The sequence below is a fragment of the Pelodiscus sinensis genome, chromosome 32 (genome assembly GCF_049634645.1).
Source record: "Pelodiscus sinensis isolate JC-2024 chromosome 32, ASM4963464v1, whole genome shotgun sequence".
Classification (NCBI taxonomy): domain Eukaryota; kingdom Metazoa; phylum Chordata; order Testudines; family Trionychidae; genus Pelodiscus; species Pelodiscus sinensis.
The window spans coordinates 6,912,188-6,926,648 of record NC_134742.1 but is presented as its reverse complement, the minus strand read 5'-3'; the positions used below and the strand labels follow the sequence as shown (position 1 = coordinate 6,926,648).

Here is a 14,461-nt window from a genome sequence, read left to right as displayed (position 1 = left end):
CCAGGGAGACGCGAAGCTAGCGCCCCTCCCTCCCAGAAGACCAGGGAGACGCGGAGTGGCTTTTCTCAGCAGACACCTCAGCTTGAGAATAAAGGACTGAGGGAAGTGAGGTGTGGGAGAATAAAACTGAGCTCTGGAGAAATGTTTGGCTAGAGTTTCCCCTACAATATGTACCAGTTCCGACTTACATACAAATTCAACTTAAGAACAAACCTACAGTCCCTATCTTGTACGTAACCCGGGGACTGCCTGTAATAAGACAAAATACTGTGTTGCTTCTACATAAAATCAGTGTATGACCTCATCATGAGTACTGTGTGCAGATCTGGTCACTCCATGTAAAAATAGATCTATATTGGATTTGGGAAAGGTACAGAAAAGGCAACAGAAATTATTAGGGGTGAGGAACAGCTTCCATAGGAGGAGAGATTAACAGGACTCAGACTTTCAGCTTGGAAAAGAAATGATTAAAAGGGTGGGGGAATATGTTTGGGGGTTAGAAAATCATGAATGGTGTGGGGAAATAGAATAACAAAACGTAAGTCCTTCCTTCACCAACATAACACAAGAAGCTGACCTGGGGAGAGGGGAGGAACTACAAGAGGCGGGAGATGGTGTAGCCAGACAGACTAACCTCATATCATCCATCTTATTTGCCTCTCTGAAGCACAGGGCAGAGAAGGAACAATAATATCAGCATAGTCTATGCTGGCTCATCTGATCCTGAGGAGCTGAAAAAAACAGATATGTGGATAGAGAGCAGTTAAGTCAATAAGCTGGCCTCGAGGCTGCGGCTAGCACCTATGTTGATTCGAACACACACATAGTCCCTGGGAGAGGAATTTCCCACTGAGAAAAGAATCCCCAGTAATTCCAATTTAGTTATTCTCTCTTACAAGTGTAAATTAAGTTCACAACTCCCTTGTAAGAACTGGTCTCACAGCAGACAGACCAGCCCCATTTGGCATGACAGACAAGAAAGAGAAATACGTGACCCCATGAGTATAAAAGATAGGTCCAGCACACACTCACTTTGAGTGTCATTCTACCCTCTACCTGCTGGTCGGGTTAGGTGTTTGACCTCCCAAGGTTCTATGGGGACCCCCACCTCGTATTTTCGTCTTTCCTAGGAATTGAGGGACCGGCCCTGGCCTGACATGCTGGAGTCGAGAGGCACAGAAGGGGGTAAAAATTGTACCTTGATGTGGTCCTCTGTCTTAAGTGTACACATAGAAAGAGTAAGCTGTTACTTGGTACCATTATTTCTATTTTTCTATCTTTATCTTCTTTGTAACCATTTTTAAGATCTATATTTTGCTAGTAGTTAAGAAATAGAACAATAGCCATTGCAACCATATGATTTATAAGCTTCCTCAAATAAACCTGTAACTGTTTAAGTTTTAACCTGACTCCTTCAGTTGCTGTAATAGAACAAAGCACAATTTAAAAAAACTTCAGCCGGTCTTAAGGGACAGATATAGGGAGTCCTGACCGTCGGCTGACAGATGGCATGGGAGGGGCAGACAGACCCCTGCCATCAGAGCAGGGCAGGGGGAACAGAACAGGCCTCACCTTCAGCTGAATCTCAGTGCCTCACCCAAAGGGAACTCTGGGCCTGCGGCTTGGCTGGGGAGGCAGGTTCTTACTTTTGCAGGCCCCAGGCAGCTACTGGAGCTGACTGAGGGAGCCCAGCCCTGCTCAGGGGGAGTCTCTCACCAAGGCTCTGAGCAGGTGCCAAATTGGGGAGGCTGGAGCCCCAGGCTCTCCCGTACAGGAGCTGGTCCCAGCCTGACTCCAGCCCAGCCTGTGCTACCGGCGATCGCTGGGCTCCCAGGCACCCAGGGGCAGCAGTGGGGCAGGGAGGAGGCTGCTTAGATTTTTCCACTTAAAAAATAAAGAGAGAGACAATGAGAGAGACAGAGAGAAGATGGAGAAGGCAGAAAACACCCAGGTAGGAGATTGATGCTTTCCTCGTGTCTCCACGGGGAACGAGCAGGAACAGAAGCGCAGGAACGGCCAGATTGGAATAGACTGATGAGCTACACGGCTGCTCTCTGCGAGACGCCACCGCTAACACCAGCAGTTTCAGAAGGAGGCAAGACACCCCCTAGTGGGCAGTGGTGGCAAAACCTGCCCCAGGGAACATCCCCCCAAAGCGGGAAGTTTTCTATTCCTTCCAGTCGTACCCTGATCCAGAGAGAGCGGCTTACCAGGAGGGTCAGGAGAGCACGGCTGATTCATCCCCCTTTATACAGGACACAGGGTCTCTTCTGGATGGTCTCATGATTCACATCAAGGTCCAGTCCTATTATGAATCCTGCTGAGCTCTAGGACTCAGGAACCTCCTGTGACAGGGAGTTCCCAAGGCTGCTACTGTTCAATGAAGCCATAATTCAGTCAATTCCACAAAATGGCCACTAGAGGGCATCAGACCCCAAAATTGGGGGCATGACCTCCTACACTTGCTGCTGCTGGTCTTGCTCCCAAAGACCATGTAAGTCTGAAATCTACTAGAATTCCTTTAAAGGGCCAACAAGCATGTGGGGAAGGAGGGTCCAGTGAATGCAGTGTGCTTACACTTCCAGAAAGTCTTTGACAAGATCCCTGTGGCTGGGTCTTCTTGGGGGTGGAGTGGCCTAGTGGATGGGTCTGTGGATTAGCCAGCAGAGAAAGGCTGCAGGACCTTGCTGCTGGTGCCCCAGTCCTAGGAACTCTGCGCATCCAGAAATATAATTTATGCTATCATGTGCCGAAAGTGTCCATCTGCTATGTACATTGGGCAAATGTCTCAGACACTTCGCCAAAGGATCAATGCCCACAAAACAGATATTAGACAGGACCACAAAGAAAAAACAGTTTCTTGTCATTTCAACCAAAAAGGACATTGACTCAACGACTTAATTACCTGCATCCTGCTCCAAAAGCCTTTTAAAACTGCACTTGAAAGAGAATCCTCTGAACTGTTATTCATACTAAAATTCGACACTTTACGCCGGGGTCTTAACAAAGAATCTAGTTATCTTACCCATTACAAAAATAGCTTCCCCAATTATCACCTCTAATATCATTAGCTCAAAGACATTTATCTTCTGTTCTGAAACTTGATTTGTCCTTTTCATATGTGTTCATTTTTTTTATTTGTATCCTTTGGTATATATGGTTGTGACTATTTTCTTCCACTGTTTGATCTGAGGAAATGGGTCTGGCCCACGAAAGCTCATCATCTAATAAACCATCTTGTTAGTCTTTAAAGTGCTACATAGTCCTGTATTTTGTTTCATATTCAAGACTGGGATTCTTATCCTTCTGAGTGACTCACTTAACTTCAGCTGTAACAAGCTGCTTATAAACAGAATTCTTGCAAATTAGAAGCTTAAAAGCAACTTGATGCCTAATATGCATGTAAAGATCTTGGAGGAAAACAGCATTACAGTTCTCCTAAGCCCTGTTGAGCAATCCTAACGTAACAACATCTCAAGCAGTGGTGTTAATTGTTCACTCGCTGCTCTCCTCTAAGGCTAAGTCTACCCTAGAGACTTTTGTCAATACAGTAAAATGTCAGCAGTGAGACTTTTTGGTGATCTCTACATACTATACTGGCAAAAGCCAAGATATAGATGCAATTATACCAATACACGTACTTTTGAGGGTTTGGCATCTAATTGGTCTTGAATGAGGAAATTTGCTTGTCCAGAGGAAGTCCCTTACCGACTCCCACCTCACTGCCAGCTCCACTTCCAGCCTATGGTCTTTAGCTGGCAGTGCTCCTGGCCCTGTCTGGACTTGCTGGACACTGTCCCCACCTCAGCTGCAGGGCTTATGGCCATGCTGCCAGCCACCCACCACATGGCTTCTGGCTGTACCATGGGCTCCCAGCCACACCACCAGCCCTTCTGCCTCTCAGCTCTCTGGTCCAGGAATCCATAGGGTCCATTTGCCTTTTGGGAGTACTGATGTCAGGGCCATCCCTAGGGATACCCTGGGACCCAGGGCACTCCCTGCCCCAGGGGCAGCTGGTCCAAGCCATACAGCTCTGACTGACATTACACTCCTATGATTCTGGTATAGCTCAAAGTGGTGTGGGGGGGAGAGGGGCAAGCCTGGTGGTCTAAGGCTGATCGAATTGTTTTGCTAACAGGCAACATTTTGGCAACAGTGAAACAATGGAGGTGTACACACTGCAAAACCACTTTCAGCCACAGAACTCCTCCATTTAGCAACATTGTAAAACCACCTCCATTTGCATCAGAAAACTCTTAAAGCAGAAGTTTTTGCCTTTAAGGCACACTTGATTTTTATCACTATTGAAGGCGTCACACAATGCCCATCCTGAGTGCTTTGGTCAGAAGTTTCAGCTCTGTTATTCAGTAAACTTTCTTCTAGTCTTTAAAGCTCTGGAGAGTTTTCAGATTCCATTTCCTGTTTGCTTGGCATGGAGGTCTTACATCCTGCTGACTATGGTGGCTCTATGCAGAAAGCACTCTCCCGCGTGGAGCACGGCAGAGCTTCTGGATCTGATCAGTATTCGGGGAGAGGAGGCTATGCAGTTCCAATTGCCCTCAAGTCTTGGGAATTTTGATGGGCAGATTTTATGCAGCTTGCTGGGATACCCTGCAGTGCAGTGCCAAGGTGAAACAAACATTACCGGTTTTCATCTTCAAGGTATAGCCTCAAAGCCTTTCTGAACCCCCATTGTCCCAACTTGTGCCCCTCTATTAGCCCAGAGGTATGGCTGCTCAAAATCAGCAGCCAGGCAGTCATTGCCTTCACAAATGCAAGATAACTCTATTGCCATTCGTGATGTGACAGCTAGCAGTGCAGCAGAGAGCACTGCAGGATCCATTGTTGTGGTTAAAGATGGTGGGGTGAGCAGAAAAAGGATGTAGAAAAATGCTGCAAACTGAAGAAGGAAACCCATGAAATGCTGGGATAGAAATCAGTGCATCAGGGGACTGTGAGCATGGACTCATGTATTGTGGGGAGCTACCCCCAAAACATTGCTGTCACTATTGTTTGACTGCCCATGTGTGTACGTGCCATCCAGACAGAGGGAGACAGTAGAAGCACCCAACAATGATTTTCTTTCAACACTTTTTGATCATCAAATTTTGTCAAAAAAATTCTTCCAGTTTAGACAAGGCCTACGTCTATTTTCTCATCCAGTAACATCCATCTGAATGGGTATTACAACCCATTTATGTGAACTGAGCTCTGCTAAACATTCTGGGGTTTACTTTTCAACAAAACAACAGGCAAGATGTCAGTAGTAAAACTTAACACTTCAAAGTGCAGTGGTGGGTCACTCTCAGCAACAGAGCTACCTTTTTATAAAGCATCTTCCCGCTGATCAGTGTAGTAGAATAGACTTGTTTACTAACTACTCCCAAAAGCAGGTATGGGCAGGCCATCCTTCTTACCACTTGTTAACCACCAATGGTGCAAGTTTCTTTGCTTCCTGCCTCTGCTAGCAACACTTGCAAGCTGTTCTGCACAGCCTTTCAAAATGTTTCATAGAATCACAGAGTGGAAGAGACCTCAGGAGGTCACTGTGTTTACAGTTCTGTTTCAAAATGCAGTTTCTTTTGGCTGGATACTCTTGGGCTACGTCTACACCCGCATGATTTTCCAGAAATGCTTTGAACGGAAAAGTTTTCCGTTATCTTACCCATTACAAAGATAGCTTCCCTAATTATCACCTCTAATATCATTAGCCCACAGACATTCACCTTCCTCCCCCATCCCCCTTCTATTCTGAAATGTGATTTGTCCTTTTCATATGTGTTCATTTTTTTAATTGTATCCTTTGGTATATATGGTTGTGACTATTTTCTTCCACTATTTGATCTGAGGAAGCCGGTCTGGCCCACGAAAGCTTATCCCCTAATAAACCATCTTGTTAGTCTTTAAATTGCTGCATAGTCCTGTGTTTTGTTTTACCTCAGGCAGCTGCCACTGGGTTGGGACAGAGCAGCTGTGAAAAAGGCTCATTCAATCCAAGGATGCCTCAGGCCAGGCACGGCAGCAGAGACCAGGAAATGTTATTACCACTCAACAAGGCACGGAGGGGACTTCTCCGGGTGCAATTCTGCTCCGCTGTGGGGCGGGGGGTGTTAGTCTCTGCGGGCTTGGGATGCAGGAAGAGGGTCCCAGCCCCCCCAGGATGGATTTTACTGACTGTCCTGTAAGCAGGGGCGGTGGCTGAAGAGTTGGGGGAGGCAACTCCTCGCCCCGCCCTTCTCCCTCCCCCGGCCCGGAGCCATTGCAGTGTTTGCCGCAGACTCGGACACGGGTTCGCAGCCCGGCTGCGACTGGAGCAACCCCCAGAGCGGACTGAAGCGCCCACAAGTCCCCTTCTCCCAGCCCCTAATCACCCTGCCCCGTAGCCCACCCCGCCTCCCGCTGCTCGCTCTGCCGGGGCCGCGGCTCCCCCGTTCCGCTACCCGGCTACTTTGCATCGCGGCCGGCTCCGCCCGGGAAGGGAGGGAAGGAGCCGAGAGTCAATCAGCGCAGCGGGGAGGGGCCGGGGAAAGGCGCATGGGGGGGAAATCATGTGACTTACAAGAAACTGATTCCTCCCTCCCCCCCACATACCCCCCCTTGCTCAGCTCAATTCCCCATAGACGGTGTGTCCTTGGCTGTAGCCTCCCAGGAACTGAAATTAGGGAGGGTGTCAGGGCCGATGAGGGGTGAGTTCACAAAACTGGGAGGGGGTTGGGGAAATTCAGGGGGGATATACACCCCCATAGGAGGGGTGTAAGGAAATCCCTGGTAACTTCCCTGCTCACACTGGCTGCCCTCAGTACCGCCTACCCATCATATTAACCACCCTTTTTCTGTCCCTCCCCCTCCGGGCGTGGCTGAGGGGGGTCCCTCTCAGCTCCAGGTTTTCTTTGCTGCAGTCACTGCAGGCTGCCCCCCCCCCCTTCCCGATTCTGTGTTTGGCTTTTCTCTCCACCCAACTCTCTCTTTTTTCCTTTTCCAGTCCTGTTCCCCTTTTACCCCTGTTCTTTCCCTCTGCTCCCTACTGCTGTCTGCCTTCTCCTGTTTCCTTTTCTTATCCCCTGTTTTCTGACTCCTCCTTCCCCTCCCCTTGGCACCTGAATCTCTCCCCAGTGAGTGGTCAGGCTGGTGTCTACACAGCTACACTGTGATGCACAGTGACTACAGGTTGCTTCCCATACACACAGGAGCCTGCCCTGACCCTGGGGTCAGTCACTGAAGGTCGCTGCCCCTAGCACCTGCATGGCCCCTGGGGCAGGCAGTGGAGGTCTCACACAGCTGTTGCCAAATTTCATGGTGTAAATAAGCACCCCAACTTTCACAATAAGCCCAAAATCAAGCTAATCCCATTTCAAAACAAGCCAATCCCTAAAAGATGGTGTGTGTGACTAACCACCCACCCCCATGTGCAGTCTGGGACTGTGGAGGCCTGCTGTGCACCCCTGCACAGGGCTGACCATCTGCCCTGTTTTCAAACTGCTCTTTTAAAAAAAAATGGGTCCCTGACTTGCCTGGATCTGGCCCCTGAGGTTCCCACCACCCCAGCACTGTGCTCCAACCCTCACACCATCCCCCCGCAGGGCCGGAACACATAAATCTACTAGCCTGCTCTGCTCCCCTCCCCCTATGTAGTATGAGGGGAATCTTTGGGGTGTCTTTCTCCTTCTAGTCTGGGGCCATGGTTTTTTTGGGGGGGGGAGAGTTGCTTTTGGTTTTCTTGCTTCTTTCTTATGTGTGGCCCCCAACTGACTTTTCTGTGGGTCAGAGGCCTCCAACACAAAAAAGTTTCCCCACCCCTGCTGTAAGCTATTCATGTTTATGCCCCATTCATGTTTATGCCCCATCCTATTACCAAAATAAAGTGTACTATTCTAACAGGAAGAACAATGACCATAGAAATAATAAAGTTTTATATTTGCATCTACACTAGTACACAGGCGAGGCTGCAACTAAAAACTAATAATCAAACTAAAACACATGTCTTGCAATAAGCAGGGGAAGTTCCTGGCTCGCGGGGTCATGGGCTGGTGACAACTGCTCTGTACAGATAGTAACTAACTGCACCCTTCTGGGATAGGCTGTGTAAAAAGGGAAGAACAAGGCCAGAACAGCTGATGACAGAGCTTTCTGCTTCTCTCCATCTCATGTCTGCTCTCTCCACTCCCTGGACAGTAGGGCTGGCCTGCACTTAAAATGCAGCCATGCCTGGGCAAATGCCCAGCTGAGGAATATAAGCCCCAGTCCCACCCCTTCCACCTAAGGCCCCTCTTCTTCTGCCCCTGACCCCCAGTGCAGCAATGCTTTCCCCCCACAGCAGTAGTCAGCCCCTACCCACATGCTACTGCCCCCAGTCCCAGAACACCCCCCGACTCCCTAGCCTCCCCATTCCCAGTGTGCTTCCTGACCAGCCAGAGTGCCAGTCAGCTGAGCAATTGAGCTGCAGACACCGTTTTCCTGGCTGGCTTGAGCATAGATCAGCCAGGCAGCCAAGTGTCTGTGATGTGCACAATGGCCCTGCCTGCTCAGTCAGCAAGAGTGTTTGCAGGTTTGGGAAGGGAACGGTTTCTCTTGCGTATGTTTCTTACCACCTTTGGGTGTGATCTGAGACAAAGAGCTGTATAGGGAGGCCCTGCCGTCAGTGTGTGTATCTAAGGTTGCCAGATGGTTTGAGAGAAAATACCAAACAAAAAAAAAGGACCCCAAAAGTTCTTAAGTCTTTAAGAGGCTTTTTGGCCCTAACAGGCTGCCAGCAGCTGGCCGCTATCTTGCCTCCCTTCACCAGGCTGGACAGCTCCCTGGTAAGCACTACTGTTGCCTGAATTTTCACCTCCTGGCTCGGAAAAAATCAGAAAATACTGAACATTTTCTGAATTTTTTTTATCAGACAGAAGACAAAAATACAAAACTTTCCAATTCAATACCAGACACCTGGCAACCCTATGTGCATCTCCCCTGTTCTCCTAGTCAAAGTAATAGTTCCTAGAAAGGACATTTTAATGACAGAGTGTGATAAAGTGGGAATTCTATTTACTCTGTTTGCTTTATGTTGCATGTGAGTTCTGCTGTCCTGTAGTAATGCCATGTATGTGCCTCAGTTTCCCCAGGCACTGTACCAGTACCTTGATGGGGTTGGGTCACATCTGGCTGCGGATGGGGATGCAGGGCTCAGTGGCTCCCCACACCTCAGTGACAGTTAACATAAGAACATAAGAATATAAGAACGGCCGTACTGGGTCAGACCAAAGGTCCATCTAGCCCAGTGGCCTGTCTGCCGACAGTGGCCAGCACCAGGTGCCCCAGAGAGGATGGACCAAAGACAATGATCAAGCGATTTGTCTCCTGCCATCCCTCTCCAGCCTCTGACAAACAGAGGCCAATGACACCATTTTATCCCCTGGCTAATAGCCTTTTACAAAGAACATGTTTCAAGCTGTTTGAAAATAGCCCCATCAGTCTTGACAGCAGTATATTAAGGTGGCGGGGGGCATGTTATCTTATTGGAGGGTAAATTGTGGGATAAATCCTAAAACAGGGTGCTATGCACTGGTGGCAGCCTGGTCTACCTTAACTGCACCAATGGACAGTCCAGAGGTCTTCAGACAGAAAACAATCTAACCCAGAGGGTCCATAGGACAGTGCTGGGAGCCAGGGTGACTAGCCTGAGGGTGAGAAACCTCCCTCTCTGCCTGGGTGGGGGAAGCCAGAGCAAGCTTATTTCATGCCCCAGAAGTGGAAGGGTGGTGTAGGAAGAATATGAGGCAAGGCCCCTAGCTCAGTTGGGGTAGCACCACGGAAGCAGCCGGACATGACCTCTTGTTGGATTCTGCTGCCAGGCCAGAGAGGGAAGCTGATGTGTCCCACTCATAGCTGCCTGCCAGCCCTGTGGCCGAATCAGATGCCACCCTGGACTTGGACCTGAGATGCCTGACCTGGAGCGCAGGCAGCAAGTAGCCCAGGGATTTTCAGCTGATAGTTTGGTGGTTTCACAGTCAGTGGGCTGGGGGAGGATCCCCACTGAGCTGGTTGCAGGACAGAGTCCTAGGCTGGGAAGCAGTGGAGTTGAGTGGGCCTACATTCCCCTATCACCTTTCTGCTAGGGTGGTAGTCTCTGCACGATTTGAGCCCAATGTTTGCTGCCCCACCCCTTCCTGAGGGGCATGTTGTTGACCTTGCACTCGTTCTTTCTTTCTCTGTTGTTGCAACCCAGCGTCACACCATCCGTTGCTGATGTCCTCGTTCCTCGACAGGTGTGCCCTTGGGCCACCCTGAAAGGCAACAGCCCATCTCTCCAAGGAGCACTGCAGGGAGACTTGGTGCTATTCTCACCAAATTGTGATTCTCACTTATTTAGCAGCATGCATTTGTCTGGCGGAATCTTTCTTATTGTTTCAAATGTTCTGGGCTCTAAGTCGTGATTTCTCTACCCAGACCCCCATACAAAAGTCATGCTGTGAGACCTAGGGAAGATGGATCCAACTGGAATGTGGGCCCAAGGGTCTGGGATATGAAATCTGGGATTACAGCTAAGGTCTTTGGGGGACATTAAGTTAACCTCCTCACATCCTAGTATCAAATCCATTTTAGTCAGCAGAAACTAGATTTTTATTCTGGATGGATCTTGTCTGATCACCCCTGATCGGGGCGGCCTGTCCATTAGGCAAACTAGGCAGTCACCTAGGGCGCCAAGTTAAATGGGGTGCCAAATGATGGCGTAATATCAGAGGGGTTTGGAGGTGGGGGCACTGATTGCATGGTTCGCCTCTATAAAATCATAGTAGGCCCATATCTTGAATACTGCATACAAATGTGGTCGCCTGATCTCAAAAAAAGATCATTGAAAAAGGCATTGAAAAAGGTTCAGAACAGGGCAACAAAACTAATTAGTGTTTTGGAATGGGTTCCATATGAAGAGAGATTAAAAAGACTTGGACTTTTCAGCTTAGAAAAGAGGAGACTAAGGGGGATATGACGGAGGTCTATAAAATCATGACTGGTGTGGAAAAAGGGAATAAGGAAAAGTTATTTATTCCCACAATATATGAACTAGGGGACACAAAATGAAATTAGTAGGCAGCAGGTTTTAAACAAACAAAAGGAAGTTTTTCTTCACGCAGCACTGTTAACCTGTGGAACTCCTTGCCGGAGGGTATGGTGAAGGATAGGACTTTAACAGAGTTCAAAAAAGAGCTAGTTTCATGGAGGTTAGGTCCATCAATGGCTATTAACCAAGATGGGTAGGGATGGTGTCCCTATCCTCTGTTTCTCTGGAGGTGGGTGATAGGGGAAAGATCACATGAGAATTACCTGTTGTGTTCCCACTCTGGGGCATCTGGTATTGGCCACTGTCAACAGAGAGGATACTGGGCCGTATGGAGCTTTGATCTGACCCAGTATAGCCATTCTTATGTGTATCTTTGACTAGCAGCTAACAGATTGCAGTTAACTAACTAAAACCCATAGGGGAAATGATTCATTTGAGCATTTTGAAGTAAAGAGGAAGTGGGCAAAGCAAATTGCTTTTACTAGAATAATATTAAAATTAAAAACTAATCCCTTAAAAAAGTGAACATCTAACCCATCTGATTCACCACACTACATCTAGGTATTAGTGTAGAAGGGAAAGCAAACTCTTGCTTACCAGTGATCCTTCTCCCTCTCTGAACTTGTAAGTGGGAGGCAATAGGAACGGAAATGAGGGTAACACCCTTAGGGGAAATTCAAGTATTAATATTATGGCTTACTCGTTTGTATTAACCAATCACAGTCACAAACTTGGGGGTCTGAATCAGTTGCTATGCATCATGGGTCTAAAAATAAGTCTCAAGTTAGTTGCGATTTCAAACTTACCCAGTAAAGGAAACCAGCAAAGTTCATTCTTTCTGCTTTGCACAGGAAGTGTCTTAGAAAAATGCAGCTGCCTTTGCTACCTACAATCCAGTTATTGTTACAAGTTTTAATTTTACAACAGAAGATATTCAACTTCTCTTGCCATTTTCGCTTTAAGTAGACTAAACAAAGTTAGTATTTTAATATTTGTCTATTTTAAATGTTACTGTTTTACAAAATGATTAAAAAGAATAAAAGTATAATGCAAATCAGAGAGGTTATTCTACCTTATGCGGTGAAACCATGTGACAAGCATCTTATGCATTAAAGAGGCAACAGCAAAGACATTGCCACTACTTAAAGGATACTGACGGGTCTTAACCAGACAGAAGTGTTCTTTAGCATGGGGCACTACTGCCAGATTGAATAGCTTCCCAGTTTATCCAATCAATACTTGGACATGTCTTTGGGAAAAGGTGGCACCCAGAGAATTAGGATCTTTCAGAAGAGGAGACTCCATCATAGGGTCTTCAGACAGTTAGAGATGGGTAAGCCTAAACTTGTTTTATTCCTGCACTCTAAAGAATCTCCTGTCTTACACTAGATAGTTGATGCTGCCCTTCTCAATGTCCAGATTTTAATTTGAACGAGAAACAGGTTCAGAAGAGCTAAGAGTTACCCACTCACTCATATTCTAATCTAGGGGCTAAAGATTACACATTCACCTGTAAAAATCCAAAATGGTGAATGTTTTCAACCTTTAGATTTCCGGGACCCATAGATTTCTTCCTGTGGCACCTGGACTGAAAGACAATGTTCGATCCATTGGTGGTATGACTGGTTGATACATGACGAAATTGTTTTCTGAAACTTTGTTGCAACAACAATATTTTTGCACACAAAATGTGCATAATATAAATATTAATGATTTTTTTTTCTGGTACCATGCTAGTTATACTATAATTAGAGTATATGATTAGGCTTTAACCCCTTTGAATATGTCTTTACAAAGATCAGTGGTGGCTCAATCTTCACAAATGTCTATCAGTGTATGCACCAATGAACAATTTCATGGAAACTATTATTTTATAAATATTAAACAATTTTATTTTGGGATTTGTCAAGCAATGTGGCCAATTGTTTGGCAGAACCCAAGTTAAAATTTAGGAGTTCACTAGGCAAATCTCCAAAATATTCATGAAAATAAATTACATTTAATATCTATATTACAGCTACAGTGTTTAGAAAATATAAGACATAATTGCTATGGTATGATTACATATGTATATATTAGTATTCTATAGTATCTATTAATATCATTTCTTATAATCAAACTCAACAAAATATAAAATCAGGCTCTAGTTAAAGTTACATGATTTTGGAATGATTGTCAAAATTATCCCCTGACAAAGGCACTGCAGGGTGGGGGGAGGGTGGTGAGTGTATGTCTACAATGAAACAAAGTTTTAAATTTGTAAAATGTATTTAATAGTAGTTAAAGAAAGTACATGGAATGCAAAATTAGCAAATGCCACTGTTGGATCAGAAGAGGGACATGTCTTTCCAGGTACTCAACAGCACAAAATTCTCAGGGAGGACCGGCCAAAAGCAACTCACAACACTAGGTAGCTGACAGCATGGTTCTTCCTCCGCAACAGCCACAATGTCCTAATATTTGGTTTGGAAAAACATCTGGCTGATTAAATACAGATTCCCAAGCTCTTCACATTTTTTGCACTGCTGCTTTGGCTCTCTTTGTTAAACTGGTTGTCCACCCCTGATCTAGCCCTAATATTCTCAGAACCTGCCTCAGACCCTGCAGCCTGGGAGTGAGATCAGGCCAGAGCTCCACAGCTCTGCCTGCCACTCTTCAGGCTTGCCCTGGCTCAGGAAACCTCCAGCTTCCCTAGTAGACAGGCCCCACCTGCTCCCCAGATAAAGCAGGAGTGTGTCTATCTCCATGCCCAGGGAGCCTTTATTTATACAGCCCTCAGCTGTGCCCTAATTGGCTCATACTAGCCACAGCTGCTGGCTCCACTTCTCCAGTCCTCTCCCAGGGCTTGGTGTTAACCCTTAAAGGGCCAGTGCATGGCAGATGACCCATCACACAAGAAATGGACTGGACCTTAAAGCTACAAATGTATACATGATAGGGAATGTTTACTTAGACGTGATCAGGATATTTTCTTTGTTTTGTAGTTTGGTTAAATACCTGTATGCAGAGCCAGCCCGACCCATTCTTGCACGCTGGGCACGCAGCACCACCCCCAGGCTCATGGCACATGTGTGGCCCCGGCCCCAGGCATGCAGCTCATTCTTGCGCCCCAGGCACGCAGCACATGTGTGGCCCCATCCTCACCCGGCCCTGCAGCACCACGCAGCGCCCCTTACAATCAGGCATCCCGGGTCAGCCTGTAGCTTGGACTGGCTCTGCTGTATGCTGAGTCCATGCTCTCCCTCCTTCCCTGCCTCCCCCCGCCACATACACACAGTAACTAGGCTGAATCTGTTTTTCTCTCAGTTGCTCTATAATACCTAGCAACCAAGCATGCTTTACTAAGTGTATCTTTTTGTTTTGTTAATAACATTTACCTTTTTTAAGACTGTGATCTGATTCTTGTGTCCTGGAAGTAAC

The 14,461-nt window shown here is 46.9% G+C and overlaps 1 long non-coding RNA gene across 1 annotated transcript in view; it reads right to left on the bottom strand.

Annotated features, from left to right (window-relative positions):
* The window catches only part of LOC142823227 (uncharacterized), a 77,054-nt gene extending 65,373 nt beyond the window's left edge, over window positions 1-11,681 (bottom strand). The window contains exon 1 of the long non-coding RNA XR_012898515.1: window positions 11,639-11,681. This is a non-coding gene — a long non-coding RNA (uncharacterized LOC142823227). The remainder of the gene's footprint in view (window positions 1-11,638) is intronic.
* Window positions 11,682-14,461: the final 2,780 nt, after the last annotated feature.